General features: G+C 44.0%; 1 long non-coding RNA gene across 9 annotated transcripts in view; it reads left to right on the forward strand.

The window, feature by feature from the left end:
• LOC311428387 overlaps nt 1-25,029 on the forward strand; it is a 432,091-nt gene that overhangs the window by 297,356 nt on the left and 109,706 nt on the right. For 4 of the 9 annotated variants that reach the window (XR_014687677.1, XR_014687678.1, XR_014687679.1 and 1 more), the window contains exons 6-8: nt 12,262-12,327; nt 12,414-12,460; nt 12,551-12,687. This is a non-coding gene — a long non-coding RNA (uncharacterized lncRNA). Of the gene's footprint in view, nt 1-12,261; nt 12,328-12,413; nt 12,461-12,550; nt 12,688-19,089; nt 19,115-22,837; nt 22,939-23,349; nt 23,365-25,029 lie in introns of those variants that run through there. The other 5 variants (XR_014687681.1, XR_014687682.1, XR_014687683.1 and 2 more) reach the window with 5 other exon arrangements.

Consider the following 25,029-nt stretch of genomic DNA (forward strand, 5'->3'; position numbering starts at 1 on the left):
AATATTCTACAAGCACCTATACATATGCATTACCTATCCCCGCCTTCCCTCGCTTCTCATGCTAATTAGCCTTTTGGCACCTTGCGCCTGCGCAGAGCCTTCCAAGAATTGTGGGCAGGGGTCTTTGGGACGTGGGCAGGGGTCTTTGGGAGGAAGACCCCGAGTCTTCCTCACAGTGTACTTTTCACCTTTGGTCAGGAATCTGCTGAATTGGCATGTTTCTTAATTGCAAGAGCTGGTTGTTGCTAATTCTCCCGTTTGTTGTATCTTTATAATGAATTCCAATGTCCAGTTTCGAGAGTTATAGTCCTTACATTCGTTTCTCTGTCCGCCTGCCGCTTCCTTATCATGAGTTCCAGTGTCTTGTTTCGAGATATACAGTCCTTGTCTGGGGATTGTCCTTGCCTCCCCAATACCTCCTTAATCAATCCCCCCTTTTCTTTTCCCATGCAAATTCTTTTGCATCAGATACTTCCATTATTTACAGTAACACAACAAAGCAGGCATCTAAACAACATGCACACAAATATTCCTAACACTACTAATACGATTAGAGCAATGAATACTTGTTTCAACCATTGGAAATTGGGCAACCAGGAGGTTAACTTAGTCCATAGTTCACTAAAACTCCATGAAAGATCATCTTTACTGATCTCATGTAGGATCCTTGTCTGCTTCCATATTTCTTCCAGGTCGGTAGAGATCCTTCCACTCTGATCTACATACATACAACAACTTGTGTTTATTACTGTACAGACTCCCCCTTGAGTGGCCAGTAACAAGTCTAGGGCCATCCGATTTTGGAATACTACCTGTGATAAACTAGATATCTCTTCTTGTTGAGCCTTTATAGCATCCAGAATTTTGTTTTCTAACTTCTCTATAATTGCAGAAATATTAACTATTGCCTTTTCCAATTCACTCACTCCTAACCATGGGATAAACCATCGCACAAAACTATGAAAAGGGGTGTGTCTCTCTACCAATGGATTGTTAATTTTTCATCTGATTCTCCGGATATGATTTCTCAAGTAACCTCGAGGCACTACATCATGTACTGTCATATTGGGGACTACCGCTCCAAGAGTGCAAGTTCCCTTCCAATTCTCAGGCAAGACCTTACGGGCTGTATCATTGCATAGCCAATACCACCCTTTTCCTTCTGGAACCGTCCAGCTGGTTGAATTTGTCCAGCCGCTAGTCGTACTAATATCAATTGTTCAATTACAAGATGTCTGATTTCCCACATAAGTAGTATCCGTATTTATACAATGCTGTTTTCCTATACCCTTAGGCGGGTTACACCTTTGTACACATACATAATAGGATTCTAACGGCATGAAGCTACTCACTTCTAGTTCCAAAACTGCTTAATGTTTTCGACCCCGAGATGTGTTTTCCCACAAATTAGTCCAAGATAAGTTTGCAGGCAAGGGAATCCCAATTAACGATACACCCTTATTCCCATGCTGTGGCAGATGGGTGCATACCCAACAGTTCGTCTTATTAGTTACTTGAGAAATTGTTTGTATTAAGGTCAGGTGTAAGTTCTCATCCCAAGTTGCCCACCCCAAATCCGAGAACCGCACCCCTGCAATCATTAGGATCTGGAAAACCGTAATTTTGTTGGTCCAATTGGAGTGGTGGTCCATATCCTCGCCGGGGCCTTCTTCACCCTTGAATTGTGGATCCAAGCTGCTTGCTTCTTAATCTTAATGGCGGTGTGTGTTGTCAGTAATACTTGGTATGCTCCCATCCACTTTCCTTCCATTTTTCCTGCACGGGTTGTCCTGAAAAAGTCTTTATAAAAATAAAATCCCCGAGCTTAAAGGGGTGGATTGGTTGATCCAACCCTCTAGCCCTGGTCCCTAAAACAAATGTATGTACTTTATTTAATTGTTTCTGAAGTTCAGTTATATAAGCATATAAATGTTCTGATCCTAACTGCGTTAGGTCCTCTCCACTAAATAGAAATTGCTATGGCCTTCCATATAAGATTTTGAAGGGACTCAAATTTCCTTTTATTCTAGGTTTAAATCTAATTCCAAGTAATGCTAAAGGGAGGGATTGAGGCCATGACAAATTAGCTTCTTATCCAATTTTAGCTATTTATTGTTTAATTAAATGGTTCATTTTTTCTACCTGTCCACTTGCCTGTGGTCTATAAGGAGTATGCAGTTGCCAATCTATCTTTAGAATCTTACTTATCTGGTCTACCACTTGTGCACAAAAATGTGAAACTCTATCAGAAGACATTGCTACTAGAATCCCAAAGCATGGTATTATTTCATTTAACAAGACTTTAACCACTTCTCTTGCTTTGTTTGTTCGACAGGGAAAGGCTTCAGGCCTTCCTGAAAACGTGTCAGTCAGAACCAGTAAATAATGATACCCCCCTTTTCTAGGGAGTTCTGAAAAATCAATTTGCCACTGTTGCCCCGAATAATTTCCTTTACCGATTATTCCAAATTTTATTCTATTCTTGGTATTGGGGTTATTGTGTAAGCAAATGCTACATTGTTGAGTTACTTGTTTTATCATATCGTCCCACTAATGTCGGACTCAGGCTCTTATGCGGTGTGCCAGCTCCCCAATGCGTTTTATTGTGTTCTGTAAGAACTATGGGCCATGTCAAACTAGAGGGTATTACTATGTGGTTATCTTTTAAATATACTCATCCATCTGGTTTCATTTTACCTTTCAAATCTTCAATTAATTTTAAGTCTTCTTTTGTATAATTTGGATATAGTTTGGATTTTACCGTCTGGTATCAAAGACAATGCCTTCACCTCAGTTATTTCAGCTGCCTGCTTAGCCTCTGCCAATCGATTTTCCAATTTCAAAATCGCTGTTCCCCTTTTGGTGTCCCTGACAATGCATGATAGCTACCTTTTCTGGTTGTTTTACAGCCTCTAACAATTTTAAAATTTCTTCAGCATACTTTGTGTTTTCACTGAGCGGTCAGCAATCCATGTTCTTTCCGAATTGCTCCATGAGCATGTACCACGCCGAATGTATATTTAGGATCTGTCCAAATATTTACCCTTTTTCCCGCTGCCAGTTCCAATGCTCTCGTGAGAGCAACTATCTCCGCCTTTTGAGCTGATGTTCCAGGGGGTAAAGGCTTAGACTCGATTACCTGCTGAGTAGTTGTTATAGCATATCCAGCTTTACGTTGTCTTTGCGTAACAAAACTGCTCCCATCCGTGAACCAAGTTTCTTCCGCATCTTCCATGGGCTCCTCCTTAAGGTCTGGTCGGCTGCAATACACAGTCTCTAGAGTTTCTAAACAATCGTGAATCACAGCTTGTGCCGGAGCATCACTAAGAAAAGAGGCTAGATTCACAATATGAATTATCACAATTTCCACGTCGTCCTGTTCTACCAATATTGCTTGATATTTCAAAATCATCAATTCTTGTTTAAGTTGTTTAAAGACTTTTTGTGCTTCTCCAGTCCAGACTAACTTTGACTGGTTAATCTTTATCAATTCACATAGAGGCTTTACCAATAGTCCATAATTATAAATCCAAAGGCGACACCAACCTGTCATTCCTAAAAAGCTTTGTAGCTCCTTTACCATTTGAGGTTCTGGAGTCCGGCAAATGACTTCCTTATGTTCAGTTCCTAGTTCTCGTTGTCCTTCCGAAATGTCAAATCCCAGATAGGTCACACTTTGTTGAGCCAGCTGGACTTTCTGTCAAGAGACTTGATATCCATTTAAACCCAGAAAATTAAGACGACTTATAGTCCATTGAATCCAACTCCCTTTAGTCTCGGTAGCTATTAAGAGATCATCTACATATTGTAACAAAGCACCTTCAGTGTCCGGAGGTATCTATGTTTCGAGTTCCCTTGCTAATTGGTTTCCAAAAATAGTGGGGCTATTCTTGAATCCTTGAGGTAGTAATGTCCACGTAAGCTGCGTCTTTCTGCCTGAATCGGGATTTTCCCATTCAAAGGCGAATAGGTTTTGGCTTTCTGTGGCTAAGCCTAGGCAGAAGAAGGCATCTTTTAAATCCAGTACGGTAAACCAGACTTGACTATTCTTTAATTTAGTCAGCAAAGTATAAGGGTTTGCCACTACTGGATGTATATCCTCAGTGATTTTATTTATGGCCCTCAAATCCTGAACTAGCCTATAGCTTTTTCATCTGCCTTTTTAATTGGCAATATGGCTGAATTGTATTCTGATTCACATTCAATCAATAATCCATACTGTAAAAATTGATCAATTATCTCTTTAATTCCTTTCCTATCTTCTATCCTCAAAGGATATTACTTAACCTTAACGGGTTTCTCTCCTGGCTTTAATTTAATAATTATTAAGGTCACATTTTTAGCTCTTCCAGGGACTTCGGTAGCCCAAACTCCTGGACATACTTGATCTGTGATCTCTAAAGGTATTTCACTTTTAGGGTCAGTTTGTATTAGTGCCAAGCTTAACACATTTATTAGTTGTTCTTCTCCTGTTCTTAATTCCATTTTCCCTTTTTCAAAGACAATTTCTGCTCCTACTTGCTCTAATAAATCTCTACCTAAGAGTGCCCATGAGGAGCTAGGCATAGATAAAAATCTGTGTATGCCCCATTGTTTCCCTAACTTGTACTTCAAAGGTTCACAAAAATAAGCCTTTTCGGTTACACCTTGTCCTGGTTTCAGTTAGAACAGAGTTAATTTTCTTCCTAGTAGCTGGGAGAATGCTATGTTTTGGCTTAGGATGAGAAAAGTGCTGATAACACCCCGATGTTTCAATTGTTGCAGAGCAATGCTTATACCAAGCCAAGGACATCTCAGCTTCTTGCTCTGTCCTGCCAACAGGCAGGCTGGGGGTGCAGTAAGAGCTGGGAGGGGACAGACCCAGGACAGGTGACCCAAACTAGCCAAAGGGGTATTCCATAGCATCTGACGTCAGGCTAAACAATACATAGGGGTGGCTAGCCAGGGGGAGGGGGCCGGACTGCTCGGGGTTAGGCTGGGCATCGGTCAGCGGGTGGTGAGCAATTGCATTGTGCATCACTTGTTTGTACACATTATTACTAGTGGTACTATTATCATCATTGTATTATTATTATTATTATTATTATTATTATTATTATTATTATTATTATTTTGTCTTATTAAACTGTCTTTATCTCAACTCACGGGCTTCACTTTCCATTTCTCTCCCCCGTCCCAGAGAGGGAGGGGGAGGGGGAGCGAACAGCTGCGTGGTGTTTAGCTGCTGGCCGGGTTAAACCACGACACACCTTTTACCCTAACATAATAATTCTGTGAAGGCATTAATGCTTGATTTAGAACTGAATACGTTGCCCCATAGCAATAAGAAATTTCACTTCCATTCCTCCCCTAGCTTCATTATAACCAGTGGAGGATCCGCTAGGGTAGATTCCCCAGGTCCCCGTTATTCCTGTTGAAATGAGGATTTGATTACCCTAGGAAAAGGCTAGTCAATTTGTCCTCCAAAGCCAGGTCCAAACCGTTTTGTTCTATTTATTTAGTTATTTATTTATTTTCATTACATTTCAGAGTTGGTCCAAAAATTCCATAGGGCTTTCTTTTAGACTTTGTTGGAAGCATATTCTCAATTCCCAATTCATCCAGGTTTTAGTATTTACTTAACCGTTCATAATTTTCAGGATGATTCGGGTCTTAGTGGGGGTCGGTCAGGGGAATGCAATTGTCCACAGTTCCCTGAACGGTCCCATCAGCAATCTGAGCTCGCACATGAACTCAGGTTGTTTTAAGAGTGTACCTCTTTTCTGTTTCTGTGACAACTCTCTCGGACCGATCATGGTCCCTTTGCCCTAAAGGGCTAACACCCATGATTTTAAGATCTCTGCCTCGGGCAGAGGCAGAACTATTAACATTCCTACATCCTCTTTCCCTGCTCATTCAACTTCAAACACCTTTAACACTTTCAACAACCCTTTTAACACTTCCTTTATCTTTCTCCAGCCTGTACTTCTCTAATGCCAACATCAAAGGTTCAGTCAGGGGCCAACTTAATTCCCTACCTTTTCCCACCAAGATGCTGAAACATCAGTATACAACATTTCATCCTGTTCTGCTTCTCAAGAAACAACATTAACTGTAGCAAAATATTATAGTTTAAAGTTCCATTTAGGGGCCACTTTTCTCCACATTCCAGCTTATAAAGCGGCCACCACTGATTACGATATTTTATCAATGTTTTCCTGTTCACACTTCCACCGGCAGATCCTCCAATATCCTTCCAGTGACTTAAAACACATCCTAACACACTTTTCTTTAAAATTTCACTGCTTGTTTGCCCCCCCAGTTTCCAGTTTACACTTTCAGAATACACACGTTACTTACAAAAGCGTATCACAAAACGTATCACTCACAAAAATACAGGCACGCAATATCTTTCAGTAGCGATGCCACAAAACTACTATTACCAGCAATATTGCCAAAATCACAGTAACAATAGTCAGAGTCAAATTCCACATGCGAGAAGTCAGAAAACCGAACTGTGTAACACCGTAACGATATCTTTCTTATAACAATGCCACGAACCTACTATTACCACCAGGAAAATAGCCAAAATCGCAGTAACAAGAACCAGAGTTAAATACCATACTCCATGAGTCAGAAAACCGAAATAGACAACACAATTCCAGATGGACCTTAAAGCGAGCTCCTTCCTTAAGGTCCCCAAACATGTACTTATGGTGCTAACCACAAAGTATATACCAAACACTGCCTCGCAGAAGATCACCTTCTGACTTACAGACAGTTCCAGATGACCGGTCTACCAGAAAACCAAACCAGAATAAAGAATATACTCACTTACAATGATGGGGTCCTTGTCTGCCTCCGCAGTGATCCAGTGAGTCAAGGAGTCCCTCCGGGAAATCCCGGGGGTACCCTAGGGAGTCCTGTTCCCAGCAGGTCCTGCAGTCCGGCAGAGAGGTTGTCCCATCTGGGTCGCCAAATTGATTCAAAGATCGAAGCCGAAATTCCTTTAAGTGGTATATTCTTTATTGCAGCGCTGGATGCACGGGGGATCTCTCCACCTATCGTGCATACCCAAAGCAGAAAGCAGTCTTGAATTTATACAATCAATCTATCAATATTCTACAAGCACCTATACATATGCATTACCTATCCCCGCCTTCCCTCGCTTCTCATGCTAATTAGCCTTTTGGCACCTTGCGCCTGCGCAGAGCCTTCCAAGAATTGTGGGCAGGGGTCTTTGGGACGTGGGCAGGGGTCTTTGGGAGGAAGACCCCGAGTCTTCCTCACAGCGTACTTTTCACCTTTGGTCAGGAATCTGCTGAATTGGCATGTTTCTTAATTGCAAGAGCTGGTTGTTGCTAATTCTCCCGTTTGTTGTATCTTTATAATGAATTCCAATGTCCAGTTTCGAGATTTATAGTCCTTACATTCGTTTCTCTGTCCGCCTGCCGCTTCCTTATCATGAGTTCCAGTGTCTTGTTTCGAGATATACAGTCCTTGTCTGGGGATTGTCCTTGCCTCCCCAATAGCTCCTTAATCAGCCTTCACACAATTATCTGAGAATGAAAGCTGCTTTCCAGTAATTCAGAAAGCCAAGTTACGTCTCAGCCTTGAGCATCTCGGGCTTTTGGGCCTGTCTGTAACATTTGGCACCAGCACTAATACTTTTTTTGGCATATGTTTAGCGTTTGGGGCCTGTGTCTGGGATTTGGGCCCTGTCTCGAACCACTGGGGCTTTGTCCTGGGTTTTGGAGCCTGCCTCTAGAGTTCAGGGCCTGTGATTAGGCTTTTGGGGTCTGTGTCTGGGGGCCGGTATCTGGGGGCAAGGGGGGAGCTGCTTGTAGACCCTAGGGGCCAGCATTGAGGGGGTTGGGAGCTGACTCTACACCTTTGGGGCCTGCTTCTGGGGGCGGGGGGGGGGGTGAGGCCTGCATCTGGGGGAGGGGTGGGAGCTCGTTGTATTCCTTTGGAGCCTGTGTCGGGGGCGGGGGGGGGGAAGGGGAGGGTTGGTTGGGAGGTGTTTGTACACTGTTGGAGCCTGGGTTGAGGGAGGAGGTTTGGAGCTGCTTCTACACCTTTGGGCCTGGCATCGGGGGTAGGGGGTTGGGTGCTGGTTGTAGGGGCCTGTGTTTGGGGGGGGGGGCTTGGGACCTGCGTCTGGGGGAGGGGTGGGAGCTGCTTGTACACCTTTGGGGCCTGCATGTGTGGGGGGTCAGGGCCTGTGTCTAGCGGGCTGGGAACTGCTTGTACAATGTAGGAATCTGTTTCTGCAGGGTGGCTGGGAGCTGTTTGTACAACTTTGGGGCCAGCATCTGGGGGTGGCTGGGAGCTGCCTGTACACTGTAGGGGCCTGTGTTTGTGGGGGCCTTGGGGGCCTCCCTCAGGGGGGGGGGGGGGGAGGGTTGGGAGCTGCTTGTATAGGGTAGGGGGCCTGCCTGGCAGGGGTTAGGAGCTGCTTGTAGAATTTGGGTCGCTGTGTCTCGGGGGGGGGTTGGGGCCTGTGTCTCAGGGGTGTTGGGAACTGGTTGTACACCTTTGGGTCCTGTCTCAGGGGGGGAGCTACTTGTACCCTTACCATAAGCCGTACTCTAACACATACTTCTACCAGTACCCTTACCCTTACCGTAACCCTTACCTTTACCCTTACTCTTACCCTTACCAAAGCATTACCCTTACCCTTAACGTAAGCCTAAACCTTAACCTTATCCTTACACTTACACTTACCATAAACCTTACCCTTTCTGCTACACTTACCCTTAGCCTAAATCTAAACCTTACACTTACGCTAACCCTAACACTTACCCTTACCATTACCCATATACTTACTCTTACCCTAACCCTAAATCTTACTCAAACACTTACCCTGACCCTTACATTAACCCTAAACCGTACCCTAAAACTTACACTTACTCTTAACCTTAACCTTACGCTTAACCTTAACCTACTACTTACCCTTTCTTATCCATCACCATACACCTAAAATTAACCCTAACCATTCCCCTAACACTTACCTTTACCCTAACCCAAACCCTAATCCTAACTCTAAACCTTACCCTGACTTGTACACTTATCCTTATCCTTACACTTACCCTAACACTTACCCTTACACTTATCCTTATACATATAACTTACCCTTACCCTAAACCTTAACCTTAACCTAACTCTAACCCTAAACCTTACCTTAACCCTTACCCTGACCCTTACATTAACCCTTACCCTTACCCTAAAACTTACACTTACTCTTAACCTTAACCTTACCCTTAACCTTAACCTAATACTTACCCTTCCGTTTCCCTCACCCTAACCCTAAAATTAACCCTAACGATTACCCTAACACCTACCCTTACCCTAACCCTTACTCTAACCCTTACAATGACCCGTACCCTTACACATACACTTACACTTACCCTTACCCTAAACCTTACCCTTACCATAAGCCATATTCTAACAAATTCTACCCGTACCCTTACCCTTACCGTAATCCTTACCCTTTATGTTACCCTAAACCTTACCCTTACCCTAACACTTACCCTTATCGTAAACCTTACCCTTTCTGCTACATTTACCATTAGCCTAAATCTAAACCTTACACTTACCCTTACCTTAACCCAATACTTACCCTTACGTTTCCCTCACCCTAACCCTAAAATTAACCCTAACCATTATTCTAACACTTACCCTTACCCTAACCCTAACCCTTACTCTAACCCTTACCCTGACCCATACCCTTACACTCACCCTTACCCTTACATTACCCTAACTCTTACCCATACCATAACCCATACCCTAACACATATTTGTACCCTTAACCTTACCGTTACCCTTACCCTTACTCTATCCGTTACCCTTACGCTTACCCTTAACATAAACCTTACCATTAATCTTACCCTTACGCTAACCCTTACCCTTACCCTATCCCTTACACTTATCCTTATCCATACCCTTAACCTTACCCCAACCCTTACCCTTAAGCTGAACCTAACCCTAAACCTTACCCCAAACCTTTCCCTGAACCTTACATTAACCCTAACCCTTAACCTAAACCTTACACTTACTCTTAACCTTAACCTTACCCTTAACCTTAAGCTAGTACTTAACCTTACATTTTTCTCACCCTAATTCTAAAATTAACCCTAACCATTACCCTAACACTTAACCGTTACACTTACCCTTATTCTATCCGTTACTCTTACACTTTCCCTTAACATAAACCTTACCCTTTACCTTACCCTTACCATAAGCCATACATCAACACTTACATGTACACTTACGCTTTCACTTATCCTAGTAATTACTCGTACAATTACTCTTAACCTAACCATAAACATTAAGGATAAGCTTAAGGGTCACCCTTAAGGTTACCGTTATCCTAACACTTACACTTAAGTTCAGGGTAAGGGTTAGAGTAAGGGTAAGTGTTAGGGTAATGGTTAGGCTAATTTTAGGTTTAGGGTGAGGGAAACGGAAGGGTAAGTATTAGGTTAAGTTTAAGGATAAGGTTAAGAGTTATGGTAAGGGTTAGGTTTAATGTAAGGGTAAGGGTTTGGGAAATGTTTAGGATAAGGGTAAGAGAAGGGATAATGGTAAGGGTAAGGATGATGTTTAGTGTAAGGGTTAGATTTAGTTAAGGGTAAGGGTTAGTGTAAGTTTAAGAGTAAGGGTAAGTGTAAGGGTATGTGTAAAAGTACGGGTAATTGTAAGGGTTAGAGTAAGGGTTAGGGTAAGGGTAAGTGTTAGGGTAATGGTTAGGGTTAATTTTAGGGTTAGGGTGAGGGAAACGTAAGAGTAAGTATTAGATTACAGCTAAGGGTAAGGTTAAGAGTAAGTGTAAGGTTTTATTGTAAGGATTAGGGTTAATGTAAGGGTCAAGGTAAGGGTTGGGGTAAAGGTTTAGGTAAAGGGTAAAAATATGTATATTGTAAGGGTGAGGCGTTAGGGTAATGGTTAGATTTTAGTTAGATTTAGGTAAGGGTGAGGGTTCGGGTAAGGTTTAGAATTAGGCAAAGGGTAAGTGTAGCAGAAAGGGTAAGGTTTAGGATAAGGGTAAGTGTTAGGATAAGGGTAAGGTTTAGGGTTAGCTTAATAGTAAGGTTAAGGGTAATTGTACGAGTAATTGCTAGGATAAGTGCAAGCGTAAGTGTACATGTAAGTGTTGTTGTATGGCTTATGGTAAGGGTAAGGTCAAGGGTAAGGTTTATGTTAAGGGTAAGCGTAAGGGTAACGGATAGAGTAAGGGTAAGGGTAAGGTTAAGGGTAACGGTAAGGTTAAGGGTACAAATATGTGTTAGGGTATGGGTAAGAATTAGGGTAAGTATAAGGGTAAGGGTAAGGGTAAGGGTACAGGTCAGGGTAAGGGTTAGAGTAAGGGTTAGGGTTAGGGTAAGGTTAAATGTTAGGGTAATGGTTAGGGTTAGTTTTAGGGTTAAAGTCAGGAAAACGTATGCGTAAGTATTAGGTGAATGTTAAGGGTAAGGTTAAGGTTAAGATTAAGTGTAAGTTTTAGGGTAAGGGTTAGGGTTAATGTAAGGGTCAGGGTAAGGGTTGGGGTAAGGTTTAGGGTAAGGGTTAGGTTAAGGATAAATGTTAGGGTAAGGGTAAGGTTAATGGTAACCGTAAGTGTAAAGGTAAGGGTTACGGTAAGGGTAAGAATAAGGGTATGGGTAATGGTAAGGGTGAGGGTTAGGCTAAGGGTAAGTGTAAGGTTTAGATTTCGGCTAAGGGTAAGTGTAGCAGAAAGGGTAAGCTTTAAAGTAAGGTTTAAGGTTTAGGCTTAGGTTAAGGGTAAGGGTAAGGGTACGGGTCAGGGTAAGGGTTAGAGTAAGGGTTTGAGTATGGGTAAGGGTAAGGGTTAGGATAAGTGTAAGGGTGCAAGCAAGGATTAGGGCAAGAGTAAGTGTAAGGGTAATAGAAAGGGTTAGGGTAAGTGTAAGGGTAAGGGAATGTGTTAGGATATGTTTTAGGGGAAGCAGAAGGGTAAGGGTTAGGTTAAGTGTAAGGGGAAGGGGAAGGTAAGGGGAAGGGTTGGAGTAAGGTATAGGGTAAGGGTAAGGTTATGGTTAAAGGAAAGAGTAAGGGTAAGGAAAAAGTAAAGGTAAGGATTTGGGTAATGGTAAGGGTGAGAAGGTTTAGGGTAAGGGTTACGGTAAGGGTTAGGTAACGCAGTGTACAACCTGGGACGTCACACGCAGAGCTGCCTCTGGCAAGGTGAGTGAGGAACAGATGTAGCAGTTGTGTTGTAGGTCTCACTGTTCCTCTAAGCATCCCCTCTTTGTCTTTTAGAGGTGTTGTAGCTGTTTGAAGAGGGTAGATTGAAGCATCTGCCTCGGGGGCTGGTAAGCGGCAGAGGTAAGGGAGCAGATGAGAGTAACTTACCTAGTTGTGCTGTGTCTTTGGATGCTGCATCGGCCTATGCGTTTCTTTTTCTTTCACAGGTGTCTCGCACAGGCTCAAAGGAGCAAACTGCACTCTGAAGAGCTGTGTAAGAAGAGGGGCTGGTCATGAGCTGGGTTGGAGCAGAACGACCAAGTAGCACAAGGTGACTATGAAAGGTGTCCGTCTTGCTTTGCAGGTGCCATGGCAGGCTCTCCACAGAAGTGGATAAGGATATGAGATAAGGCCAGAGAGCGACAAGGAGCGGCACGTGCAGGGATGGTTTTGAAGCGCTGCGGTGGCTTACTCTTCTGTTCATCAGGTGCCACAGGCAAGGTGGGTTGTAACATCAGTCGTTATATTTGCATGAAAGCAGTTCACTTGAATGCCACAGTGCATCTGAGTAGGGTGTTCTAGCAGAACAAGCTTGTCTGGCACAGCGGTGCCTGATGGCAGTGTGTTTCCTCAGGTGAAGAGGTGCCTGAAGCCCCATCCTATCTAGCCTGCACACAATTATCTGAGAATGAAAGCTGCTTTCCAGTAATTCAGAAAGCCAAGTTACGTCTCAGCCTTGAGCATCTCGGGCTTTTGGGCCTGTCTGTAACATTTGGCACCAGCACTAATACTTTTTTTGGCATATGTTTAGCGTTTGGGGCCTGTGTCTGGGATTTGGGCCCTGTCTCGAACCACTGGGGCTTTGTCCTGGGTTTTGGAGCCTGCCTCTAGAGTTCAGGGCCTGTGATTAGGCTTTTGGGGTCTGTGTCTGGGGGCCGGTATCTGGGGGCAAGGGGGGAGCTGCTTGTAGACCCTTGGGGCCGGCATTGAGGGGGTTGGGAGCTGACTCTACACCTTTGGGGCCTGCTTCTGGGGGCGGGGGGGGTTGAGACCAGCATCTGGGGGAGGGGTGGGAGCTCTTTGTATTCCTTTGGAGCCTGTGTCGGGGGGCGGGGGGGGGGGGAAGGGGAGGGTTGGTTGGGAGGTGCTTGTACACTGTTGGAGCCTGGGTTTGATTAAGGAGGTATTGGGGAGGTATTGAGGAGGCAAGGACAATCCCCAGACACGGACCGTATATCTCGAAACAAGACACTGAAACTCATGATAAGGAAGCGGCAGACGGACAGAGAAACAAACGTAAGGACTATAAATCTCGAAACTGGACATTGGAATTCATTATAAAGATACAACAAACGGGAGAATTGGCAACAACCAGCTCTCGCAATTAAGAAACATGCCAATTCAGCAGATTCCTGACCAAAGGTGAAAAGTACACTGTGAGGCAGACTCGGGGTCTTCCTCCCAAAGACCCCTGCCCACGTCCCAAAGACCCCTGCCCACAATTCTTGGAAGGCTCTGCGCAGGCGCAAGGTGCCAAAAGGCTAATTAGCATGAGAAGCGAGGGAAGGCGGGGATAGGTAATGCATATGTATAGGTGCTTGTAGAATATTGATAGATTGATTGTATAAATTCAAGACTGCTTTCCGCTTTAGGTATGCACGATAGGTGGAGAGATCCCCCGTGCATCCAGCGCTGCAATAAAGAATATACCACTTAAAGGAATTTCGGCTTCGATCTTTGAATCAATCTGGCACCCCAGATGGGACGACCTCTCTGCCGGACCGCAGGACCCGCTGGGGACAGGACTCCCTAGGGTACCCCCGGGATTTCCCGGAGGGACTCCTCGACTCACCGGATCACTGCGGAGGCAGACAAGGACCCCATCATTGTAAGTGAGTATATTCTCTATTCTGGTTTGGTTTTCTGGTAGACCGGTCATCTGGAACTGTCTGTAAGTCAGAAGGTGATCTTCTGCGAGGCAGTGTTTGGTATATACTTTGTGGTAAGCACCATAAGTATATTTGGGGACCTTAAGGAAGGAGCTCGCTTTAAGGTCCATCTGGAATTGTGTTGTCTATTTCGGTTTTCTGACTCATGGAGTATGGTATTTAACTCTGGTTATTGTTACTGCGATTTTGGCTATTTTCCTGGTGGTAATAGTAGGTTCGTGGCATTGTTGTAAGAGAGATATCGTTATGGTGTTACACAGTTCGGTTTTCTGACTTACCGCATGTGGAATTTGACTCTGACTATTGTTACTGTGATTTTGGCAATATTGCTGGTAATAGTAGCTTTGTGACATCGCTACTGAAAGATATTGCGTGCCCGTATTTTTGTGAGTGATACATTTTGTGATACGCTTTTGTAAGTAACGTGTGTATTCTGAAAGTGTAAACTGGAAACTGGGGGGGCAAACAAGCAGTGAAATTTTAAAGAAAAGTGTGTTAGGTTGTGTTTTAAGTCACTGGAAGGATATTGGAGGATCTGCCGGTGGAAGTGTGAACAGGAAAACATTGATAAAATATCGTAATTAGTGGTGGCCGCTTTATAAGCTGGAATGTGGAGAAAAGTGGCCCCTAAATGGAACTTTAAACTATAATATTTTGCTACAGTTAATGTTGTTTTTTGAGAAGCAGAACAGGATGAAATGTTGTATACTGATGTTTCAGCATCTTGGTGGGAAAAGGTAGGGAATTAAGTTGGCCCCTGACTGAGCCTTTGACGATGGCATTAGAGAAGTACAGGCTGGAGAAAGATAAAGGAAGTGTTAAAAGGGTTGTTGAAAGTGTTAAAGGTGTTTGAAGTTGAATGAGCAGGGAAAGAGGATGTAGGAATGTTAATAGTTCTGCCTCTGCCTGAGGCAGAGATCTTAATATCAGGGGTGTTAGCCCTTTAGGGCAAAGGGACCATGATGGGTCCGAGAGAGTTGTCACAGAAACAGAAAACCAGTTAACTCTTAAAACAACCTGAGTTCATGTGCGAGCTCAGATTGCCGATGGGACCGCTCAGGGAACTGTGGACAATTGCATTCCCCTGACCGACCCCCACTAAGACCCGAATCATCCTGAAAATTATGAACGGTTAAGTAAATACTAAAACCTGGATGAATTGGGAATTGAGAATATGCTTCCAACAAGGTCTAAAAGAAAGCCCTATGGAATTTTTAGACCAACTCTGAAATGTAATGAAAATAAATAAATAAATCAATCAATCAAAACGGTTTGGATCTGGCTTCGGAGGACAAATTGACTAGCCTTTTCCTAGGGTAATTGACCCCTGATTTCAACAGGAATAATGGGGACCTGGGGAATCTACCCTAGCGGATCCTCCACTGGTTATAATGAAGCTAGGGGAGGAATGGAAGTGAAATTACTTATTGATATGGGGCAACGTATTCAGTTCTAAATCAAGCATTAATGCCTTCACAGAATTATTATGTTAGGGTAAAAGGTGTGTCGTGGTTTAACCCGGCCAGCAGCTAAACACCACGCAGCCGTTCGCTCACCCTCCCCCTCCCTCTCTGGGATGGGGGAGAGAAATGGAAAGTGAAGCCCGTGAGTTGAGATAAAGACAGTTTAATAAGACAAAATAATAATAATAATAATAATAATAATAATAATAATAATAATAATAATAATACAATGATGATAATAGTACCACTACTAATAATGTGTACAAACAAGTGATGCACAATGCAATTGCTCACCACCCGCTGACCGATGCCCAGCCTAACCCCGAGCAGTCCGGCCCCCTCCCCCTGGCTAGCCACCCCTATGTATTGTTTAGCCTGACGTCAGATGCTATGGAATACCCCTTTGGCTAGTTTGGGTCACCTGTCCTGGGTCTGTCCCCTCCCAGCTCTTGCTGCACCCCCAGCCTGCCTTATGGCAGGACAGAGCAAGAAGCTGAGATGTCCTTGGCTTGGTATAAGCACTGATCTGCAACAATTGAAACATCAGGGTGTTATCAGCACTCTTCTCATCCTAAGCCAAAACATAGCATTCTCCCAGCTACTAGGAAGAAAATTAACTCTGTTCTAACTGAAACCAGGACAAGGTGTAACCGAAAAGGCTTATTTTTGTGATCCTTTGAAGTACAAGTTAGGGAAACAATGGGGCATACACAGATTTTTATCTATGCCTAACTCCTCATGGGTACTCTTAGGTAGAGATTTATTAGAGCAAGTAGGAGCAGAAATTGTCTTTGAAAAAGGGAAAATGGAATTAAGAATAGGAGAAAAACAACTAATAAATGTGTTAAGCTTGGCACTAATACAAACTGACCCTAAAAGTGAAATACCTTTAGAGATCACAGATCAAGTATGTCCAGGAGTTTAGGCTACTGAAACCCCTGAAAGAGCTAAAAATGTGACCTTAATAATTATTAAATTAAAGCCAGGAGAGAAACCCGTTAAGGTTAAGTAATATCCTTTGAGGATAGAAGATAGGAAAGGAATTAAAGAGATAATTAATAAATTTTTACAGTATGGATTATTGATTGAATGCGAATCAGAATACAATACACCCATATTGCCAATTAAAAAGGCAGATGAAAAAGCTATAGGCTAGTTCAGGATTTGAGAGCCATAAATAAAATCACTGAGGATATACATCCAGTAGTGGCAAACCCTTATACTTTGCTGACTAAATTAAAGAATAGTCAAGTCTGGTTTACCGTACTGGATTTAAAAGACGCCTTCTTCTGCCTAGGCTTAGCCACAGAAAGCCAAAACCTATTCGCCTTTGAATGGGAAAATCCCGATTCAGGCAGAAAGACGCAGCTTACGTGGACATTACTACCTCAAGGATTCAAGAATAGCCCCACTATTTTTGGAAACCAATTAGCAAGGAAACTCGAAACATGGATGCCTCCGGACACTGAAGGTGCTTTGTTACAATATGTAGATGATCTCTTAATAGCTACCGAGACTAAAGGGAGTTGGATTCAATGGACTATAAGTCGTCTTAATTTTCTGGGTTTAAATGGATATCAAGTCTCTTGACAGAAAGTCCAGCTGGCTCAACAAAGTGTGACCTATCTGGGATTTGAAATTTCAGAAGGACAACGAGAACTAGGAACTGAACATAAGGAAGTCATTTGCCAGACTCCAGAACCTCAAATGGTAAAGGAGCTACAAACCTTTTTAGGAATGACAGGTTGGTGTCGCCTTTGGATTTATAATTATGGACTGTTGGTAAAGCCTCTATGTGAATTGATAAAGATTAACCAGTCAAAGTTAGTCTGGACTGGAGAAGCACAAAAAGTCTTTAAACAACTTAAACAAGAATTGATGATTTTGAAATATCAAGCAATATTGGTAGAACAGGACGACGTGGAAATTGTGATAACTAATATTGTGAATCTAGCCTCTTTTCTTAGTGATGCTCCGGCACAACCTGTGATTCACGATTGTTTAGAAACTATAGAGACTGTGTATTGCAGCCGACCAGACCTTAAGGAGGAGCCCATGGAAGATGCGGAAGAAACTTGGTTCACGGATGGGAGCAGTTTTGTTACACAAGGACAACGTAAAGCTGGATATGCTATAACAACTACTCAGCAGGTAATCGAGTCTAAGCCTTTACCCCCTGGAACATCAGCTCAAAAGACGGAGATAGTTGTTCTCACGAGAGCATTGGAACTGGCAGCGGGAAAAATGGTAAATATTTGGACAGATTCTAAATATACATTCGGCGTGGTACATGCTCATGGAGCAATTTGGAAAGAACATGGATTGCTGACCGCTCAGTGAAAACACAAAGTATGCTGAAGAAATTTTAAAATTGTTAGAGGCTGTAAAACAACCAGAAAAGGTAGCTATCATGCATTGTCAGGGACACCAAAAGGGGAACAGCGATTTTGAAATTGGAAAATCGATTGGCAGAGGCTAAGCAGGCAGCTGAAATAACTGAGGTGAAGGCATTGTCTTTGATACCAGACGGTAAAATCCAAACTATATCCAAATTATACAAAAGAAGACTTAAAATTAATTGAAGATTTGAAAGGTAAAATGAAACCAGATGGATGAGTATATTTAAAAGATAACCACATAGTAATACCCTCTAGTTTGACATGGCCCATAGTTCTTACAGAACACAATAAAACGCATTGGGGAGCTGGCACACTGCATAAGAGCCTGAGTCAGACATTAGTGGGACGATATGATAAAACAAGTAACTCAACAATGTAGCATTTGCTTACACAATAACCCCAATACCAAGAATAGAATAAAATTTGGAATAATCGGTAAAGGAAATTATTCGGGGCAACAGTGGCAAATTGATTTTTCAGAACTCCCTAGAAAAGGGGGGTATCATTATTTACTGGTTCTGACTGACACGTTTTCAGGAAGGCCTGAAGCCTTTCCCTGTCGAACAAACAAAGCAAGAGAAGTGGTTAAAGTCTTGTTAAATGAAATAATACCATGCTTTGGGATTCTAGTAGCAATGTCTTCTGATAGAGTTTTCACATTTTTGTGCACAAGTGGTAGACCAGATAAGTAAGATTCTAAAGATAGATTGGCAACTGCATACTCCTTATAGACCACAGGCAAGTGGACAGGTAGAAAAAATGAACCATTTAATTAAACAATAAATAGCTAAAATTGGATAAGAAGCTAATTTGTCATGGCCTCAATCCCTCCCTTTAGCATTACTTGGAATTAGAGTTAAACCTAGAATAAAAGGGAATTCGAGTCCCTTCAAAATCTTATATGGAAGGCCATAGCAATTTCTATTTAGTGGAGAGGACCTAACGCAGTTAGGATCAGAACATTTATATGCTTATATAACTGAACTTCAGAAACAATTAAATAAAGTACATACATTTGTTTTAGGGACCAGGGCTAGAGGGTTGGATCAACCAATCCACCCCTTTAAGCTCGGGGATTATATATATATAAAGACTTTTTCAGGACAACCCGTGCAGGAAAAATGGAAGGAAAGTGGATGGGAGCATACCAAGTATTACTGACAACACACACCGCCATTAAGTTAAGAAGCAAGCAGCTTGGATCCACAATTCAAGGGTGAAGAAGGCCCCGGCGAGGATATGGACCACCACTCCAATTGGACCAACAAAATTACGGTTTTCCAGATCCTAATGATTGCAGGGGTGCGGTTCTTGGATTCGGGGTGGGCAACTTGGGATGAGAACTTACACCTGACCTTAATACAAACAATTTCTCAAGTAACTAATAAGACGAACTGTTGGGTATGGACCCATCTGCCACAGCATGGGAATAAGGGTGTATCGTTAATCGGGATTCCGTTGCCTGCAAACTTATCTTGGACTAATTTGTGGGAAAACACATCTTGGGGTCGAAAATATTAAGCAGTTTTGGAACTAGAAGTGAGTAGCTTCATGCCGTTAGAATCCTATTATGTATGTGTACAAAGGTGTAACCCGCCTAAGGGTATAGGAAAACAGCATTGTATAAATACGGATACTACTTATGTGGGAAATCAGACATCTTGTAATTGAACAATTGATATTAGTACGACTAGCGGCTGGACAAATTCAACCAGCTGGACGGTTCCAGAAGGAAAAGGGTGGTATTGGCTATGCAATGATACAGCCCGTAAGGTCTTGCCTGAGAATTGGAAGGGAACTTGCACTCTTGGAGCGGTAGTCCCCAATATGACAGTACATGATGTAGTGCCTCGAGGTTACTTGAGAAATCATATCCGGAGAATCAGATGAAAAATTAACAATCCATTGGTAGAGAGACACACCCCTTTTCATAGTTTTGTGCGATGGTTTATCCCATGGTTAGGAGTGAGTGAATTGGAAAAGGCAATAGTTAATATTTCTGCAATTATAGAGAAGTTAGAAAACAAAATTCTGGATGCTATAAAGGCTCAACAAGAAGAGATATCTAGTTTATCACAGGTAGTATTCCAAAATCGGATGGCCCTAGACTTGTTACTGGCCACTCAAGGGGGAGTCTGTACAGTAATAAACACAAGTTGTTGTATGTATGTAGATCAGAGTGGAAGGATCTCTACCGACCTGGAAGAAATATGGAAGCAGACAAGGATCCTACATGAGATCAGTAAAGATGATCTTTCATGGAGTTTTAGTGAACTATGGACTAAGTTAACCTCCTGGTTGCCCAATTTCCAATGGTTGAAACAAGTATTCATTGCTCTAATCGTATTAGTAGTGTTAGGAATATTTGTGTGCATGTTGTTTAGATGCCTGCTTTGTTGTGTTACTGTAAGTAATGGAAGTATCTGATGCAAAAGAATTTGCATGGGAAAAGAAAAGGGGGGATTGATTAAGGAGGTATTGGGGAGGTATTGGGGAGGCAAGGACAATCCCCAGACATGGACCGTATATCTCGAAACAAGACACTGAAACTCATGATAAGGAAGCGGCAGAGGGACAGAGAAACAAACGTAAGGACTATAACTCTCGAAACTGGACATTGGAATTCATTATAAAGATACAAAAAACGGGAGAATTGGCAACAACCAGCTCTCGCAATTAAGAAACATGCCAATTCAGCAGATTCCTGACCAAAGGTGAAAAGTACACTGTGAGGCAGACTCGGGGTCTTCCTCCCAAAGACCCCTGCCCACGTCCCAAAGACCCCTGCCCACAATTCTTGGAAGGCTCTGCGCAGGCGCAAGGTGCCAAAAGGCTAATTAGCATGAGAAGCGAGGGAAGGCGGGGATAGGTAATGCATATGTATAGGTGCTTGTAGAATATTGATAGATTGATTGTATAAATTCAAGACTGCTTTCTGCTTTGGGTATGCACGATAGGTGGAGAGATGCCCCGTGCATCCAGCGCTGCAGTAAAGAATATACCACTTAAAGGAATTTCGGTTGATCTTTGAATCAGGTTGAGGGAGGAGGTTTGGAGCTGCTTCTACACCTTTGGGCCTGGCATCGGGGGTAGGGTTTGGGTGCTGGTTGTAGGGGCCTGTGTTTGGGGGGGGGGGCTTGGGACCTGCGTCTGGGGGAGGGGTGGGAGCTGCTTGTACACCTTTGGGGCCTGCATGTGTGGGGGGTCAGGGCCTGTGTCTAGCGGGCCGGGAACTGCTTGTACAATGTAGGAATCTGTTTCTGCAGGGTGGCTGGGAGCTGTTTGTACAACTTTGGGGCCAGCATCTGGGGGTGGCTGGGAGCTGCCTGTACACTGTAGGGGCCTGTGTTTGTGGGGGCCTTGGGGGCCTCCCTCGGGGCAGGGGGGAGGGTTGGGAGCTGCTTGTATAGGGTAGGGGGCCTGCCTGGCAGGGGTTGGGAGCTGCTTGTAGAATTTGGGTCGCTGTGTCTGGGGGGGCGGTTGTGGCCTGTGTCTCAGGGGTGTTGGGAACTGGTTGTACACCTTTGGGTCCTGTCTCAGGGGGGGAGCTACTTGTACACTTTTGGGGTCTGTATTTGAGGGGGGTTGGGAGCTGCTTGTGCACTTTTGGACCTATGTTTAGGCTGGTTGGGAGTTGCTCATGCATTCTAGGTGCCTCCCTTTTGAGAAGGGTTGGGGCCTGCATCTGTGGGTGGTTGGGAGCTGCTTGTACACTATAGGGGCCATGGTCTTGGAGGGGGGTCTGGGCTGTTTATACACCTCTGTGGCCTGTGTTTGGGGGGGGGGGGGGGGGGGGGGCCTGTGCCTGGGGAAGTTGGGAGCTGTTTGTTCACTCTAGGAGCCTCCATTTGGGGGTCTTTGGGGCCTCCCTTTGAGGGGGAGGGAGTTGGGAGTTGGTTGTACACCTCCGCATCCCGTGTCTTGGGGGGGGTGGGGGGAGTGGGACCGGTCTCTGAAGGGGCGGGTTGTGAGCTGCTTGTACACGTGTGTCGGGGGGGAGGGTAGGGGGGTTGGCGGGGGGCGGGTCCGGGTCTTGGGCCAGTGTCTGGGTGGAGTCCAGTTCTTGGGAGGGGGTGGTGGGGTAGGAGCTGCTTGTGGGCAGTTGGGGTCTGCATCTGGGTGTGGTTGGTGCCTGCTTCTGTTGGCAGTTTGGGGCCTGCTTGTAGACTTGTGCAGCCTGGGTTTGGGGGCTTTTCTGTAACGTTTGGGGCCTGCATTTTTGCTTTGGGATGCATCTTGAGCTTTTGAGGCCTAGCAGTAGCATTTGGGGCCTGCATCTGGGGCTTTTCTGTAGCATTTTGGTTGCGTATTTGTGATTTGGGGCCTGTATCGTGGGTTTTGCCTTTTTTGTAGTTTCCATCTTTGTGTGTGTGTGTTTCGTTGTTGGTTGTCTGGGGTTAGGGGCAGTTTGGGGTTTGGATTAAGGTCAGTGTCATTAGCGTTAGGGGGTTGATAATAAGGGTTAGGGTTGTGGTTAGAGTTGTTAGGTTTAAGGGGAATAAGGATTTCAGGGTAAGGGGATCAAGGTTGTGGGAATAAAAATGTTGTTTTTGCGCAGTTACATCCTGTAGAGGGAAGGAAGGTGGTATTGAGATATGCTTGCAGTGATAAGACAGCTTAACAGTGTGAAATGAGTTCATCTGATTCGTGTCAATATGGAACAATGCTAGGGCCGCATGATATGATGAAAAGTCTAAGAAAACCAGAGTGGTTAATATATATAGTTCTTGAATCTTGCAAAGGAATGGTCCAGCAATTCGGGTCAATAGGGGATAAGAGAACAAAGGGGTTTCAGAATAACTGCTAACTATTACAACTGTTGCATGGGACACTATGCAAGTGTCTGCCATCCAGCCAAGATGGACAAAGGAGATGGACAAGAGAAAAGCCTGGGAGGAAGACTACGAGCCTTCAGTACGAGCGGCCCCCAGAGGGACCACCGGAGACTGATAACGCCTGCACCAGTGGGAGGGTTTGGATTCTGGGAACTAATTAGAATAACCCTGCCTTTTGTAGAAGTAGTAATGAATATGTATTAGCCTAGCAGCATAAAAACCAGCCGCCTGATGTAACTTGTGTGCGTCTTGGTGGAGCAGAGACTCCTGGCGCACCCAGCGCTGCTTGCTTACCTCTATTCAATTAATAAATTGTAAATTTCAATTGCAATCCTATTTGGGACCCAGTCATTTATTACAAGCGGGCGCTCGTCCGGGAGGGCTTTGGTTCCTGATTTCTGGTTTGATCTAGGAGAGGCACCCCCACCATTTGGTGGCTGCTGTTTGAGTCAGGTCGGAACTAATGGCATCTTGAACCTGAATAAAGGTAAGCAAAGTTTCTGATTCTTTTTTTCAGCTCCCTTGCCAGCTGCAGCACTATATTTTGCCCGTAACTGTGTGTGTGAAGATCCGAACGAAGATGACGGAGTCGTAAGCATTTAAAGCGTATACCGTTCGGTTGGGTGGGGTTCGGTTGCCTGTGTGTGTAAGAGTGTGACTGAGATGGAACTTAGTTCCGAAGCGATTGTGGAAGTCTTCTAACCGCGGTTCCAATCTCCCGCGAGGGACTTGGCCGGTGAAGGACCGAAGGGATTCCTATAGGATTTGTGGGTGTGTGATAGGTCCTCGACCCCCTGCAAGACACTCTTACTAAGGTAACCAAGGGCTGTGGGAATTGCCAGAGTAAAATTCCTAGATGGGTCAGACAAAATCAAAGACCAGAGACCAGAAGAAAGGGAGCAAATTACCAGTCATACCACCAGAAAGTCCATTAGGAATAACGATTCGAAATTGGAATGATAGGGACCCCAGAAAAGGAAAAAGTAAATTAAAAATGGTCCAGTATTGTGTGACAGAATGGCCAAAGGAGCCTTTAAGACTACATGTCTTTTGGCCTGTTTTTGGATCCTTCGAAGACTGGATTTGCCAGGCCTTAAATATCCATGTTAATTCAAAGGAAGCTTTTAGCCAGGAAGAAAGTGATTATGCAGGATTATGGATCAGGAGGACTTCACGTCCTTTTCCAGCCTCAATATTTACACTAAAAGCAGGTAAGAAATTTGAAGAACAAGAAGAACATGAAAAAGAAAAAGAAGATAAACGTGAGCCGTTGGATAAGCTACCACCTCCATATCCTAACAATCCACTCCCGGCAGCTCCCCCTCTGGTGGCTGTGGTATCACCACCAGTACCACCGTTGCCCCAGCTTCCACCACCAACAGCACCAGAATTAGACCGACCTCCGGCCGCATGCAGAAGCAGGACGGACGTATCTGAGAGGGCTTCTCTATATCCCTTAAGGGAGGTAACTGGTGTATAACTGGTGCGCGTCTTGGTGGAGCAGAGACTCCCGGCGTACCCAGCACTGTTTGCTTACCTCTATTCATTCAGTGAATTGTAAACTTTGATTGTAATCCTATTTGGGACTTTTATTTATTATAACAGACAAGCTTGTAAAACGCAGACAACCAGAATCCTTACAGCAATTAGGTGGAAATCACGGCGTAAGAAACATTACCACCTCAAAGAGTAAAAACCTCAAAAGAAATGTGACTTGTAACAGGCCAGCAGCTGTGTATTTTCTGTGAAGCACCAGCTAGATTATGAACCTTGAATAGCACAGTTAAAGGGGAAACAGGGGAGGGTCGGGAGGGTCCCGGTCCTCGGCAGAAAAAAAAAGTGTATAAACTGTGTATGGAATTAGTAGGCACCCTCCTGCTTGTGGGACACCCGCCATTGTAATCTCGAATAATAATGCTACTGTACTGAGATCCTCGACTCAGCCTATGCTATTTGCTACAGATTGATTCAGGGTTTTAAGGTTTCAGGGATTGGGCACTAGGGTTGGGTTTCAGGGTAAGGGGTTTCAGGGTTTATGTTTAGGATTTTAAGGTTTTTAGGGTTGGAGTTTTAACGGTTAGGGTTTTAAGGATTTGGGGGTTAGGGTTTTAAGGGTTTCAGGGTTAGCGTGTTAGGGTATTAGAGTTTTTTGGGTTGTAGTGTTGATATGTTTTTTAGGGTTAGAGTCTTAAGGTTT

The sequence above is a fragment of the Aythya ferina genome (assembly GCF_964211825.1).
Source record: "Aythya ferina genome assembly, contig: HAP1_SCAFFOLD_64, whole genome shotgun sequence".
Lineage (NCBI taxonomy): Eukaryota > Metazoa > Chordata > Aves > Anseriformes > Anatidae > Aythya > Aythya ferina.